Genomic DNA, 1,904 nt, shown 5'->3' with positions numbered 1-1,904 from the left:
GCATTCGGCATACAAACCCGAGTAACTCTGACTAGATCACCCGAGTTCAAGTGAGTGACACGATAAATATATTTTTTTCTGTCTTCTGTCCGGATCTTCGGGTACAAGTTGGCATTTGTTTTTCAAGATATATTCTTCAGAAGAGAGCTTAATCATTTTCAATAGGCTTTTCATTCATCAAATTGTGTAATTCTTCAGTAAAAATTCGCAAAATGGTTGTAAAGACAAGCACTAAAATGCCGATATTTTGGCTATAGAATGTACCTTAATAGATCTACATCTATAAATATAAAAAAGTGTTTAATTTCAATCCTGATGACACTTCAAATTGGTGGGAAAATATGAGGAAATGTAAGAAATAATCAACTGGACAGGAAAGATCAATGTTGAGTTTTGACCTTCGGGTGTGACCTTGACCTTTGAGCTAGGGGTCTAAGTATTGCATATGACACATTATCTCATTACGGGGAACATTTGAGTCAAGTCATAATATCTCCCTTAATGGATGACAGAGTTATGCACCAGAAAGTAAAAAATCTATAACATTGACATTTGAGTTAGGAATAAGGGTGTTGCGTAAGACACGTTATCTCATTATGAAAAACATTCGTACCAAGTGATATTAAAATTCCTTAAAGGCTGGCAGATTTATTGACCTGTAAACTCCAAGTGTGACCTTGACATTTGAGGAAAGGGTCTGAGTGCTGCGCATGACATGTCGTGTTATTATGGGGTGTATTTGTGCCAAGTAATATTAAAGTCCCTTTAAGGATTGTTGAGTTACACAACGGAGAAGAAAAAAGCCCTGTTGGCCTTTGACCTCCAAGTGTGACCTTTACCTGCGTGCTAAGGGTCCGGATTTTGCGCATGACACGTCGTTTAATACAGGGAAATATTTTTTGCCAACATATATTAAAATCGTTTTTGCATGACAAAGTTATGGATCGGACAGGAAAAAAACCTATTGACCTTTGATCTGCAAATGGGACATTGACCTTTTAGCTAGGGTTCTGGGTGTTGCGCCTGACATTTTGTCCCATTTTGGGGGAACATTTATGCTAGGAAATATTGTAATCCCTTGATGAATGACAGAGTTCTGGACCGGACAAGAAACAAACCCTGTTCATGCCATGTTAACATTTGACTGTCAAGTGGGACCTTGACCTTTAAGCTAGGGGTTTGAAAGTTGTGCATGACACATCAGCTTATTATGGGGGAACATTTTTGCCAAGTAATATTAAAATCCCTTGATGAATGACAGAGTTATGGACCGGACAAGAAATTGCGGACGGATTGAATTACGGAATGACGGACAGACGGAAAAGCGCAATCCTATAGTCCCCTAAACTGGTTTTCAATCAGTAGGGAACTAATAGAGCGAAAGTAGTCTATCTGCTTCTATTTCTATATACACGTAGACTAGTTTCGCTCTAAGCCCTAGAAGTACTGTTCTTAATGCTATATTCATCCAATACAGTTTTTTAGACATTAAAAACATTGGGCGCATTCGGCATACAAACCCGAGTAACTCTGACTAGATCACCCGAGTTCAAGTGAGTGAAACGAGTAACAATTGTAGCCGGAAGCTTTATCGAGTAACTGAAAATGATGGAAAACGTTACCTATATGCTAACAGTTCAAAAGCTTCTGAGCTGTAACAACAATAAAGAATGTTGCTTCTTTTGACACATAATGACTTCATTTTCCAGAATAAACAGCTGATCAGACGAGACAGTATCTCTCGTATCAGAAATTGTGTTGAATTAGTGGTCTATATGTATATGTTTTATGTATGCGGTATAGTGCTGTTAGTTGATTGCATTGTCGCTGCGTGTATCTTAAATAATGTTTGCATTTTCAATGACAATGAAATAAATGATTTTTGTGAAGAACCTAATATAGAT

The sequence above is a fragment of the Mercenaria mercenaria genome, chromosome 9 (genome assembly GCF_021730395.1).
Source record: "Mercenaria mercenaria strain notata chromosome 9, MADL_Memer_1, whole genome shotgun sequence".
Lineage (NCBI taxonomy): Eukaryota > Metazoa > Mollusca > Bivalvia > Venerida > Veneridae > Mercenaria > Mercenaria mercenaria.
The sequence above is the reverse complement of the archived record's forward strand: the minus strand, read 5'-3'. Positions refer to the sequence as shown.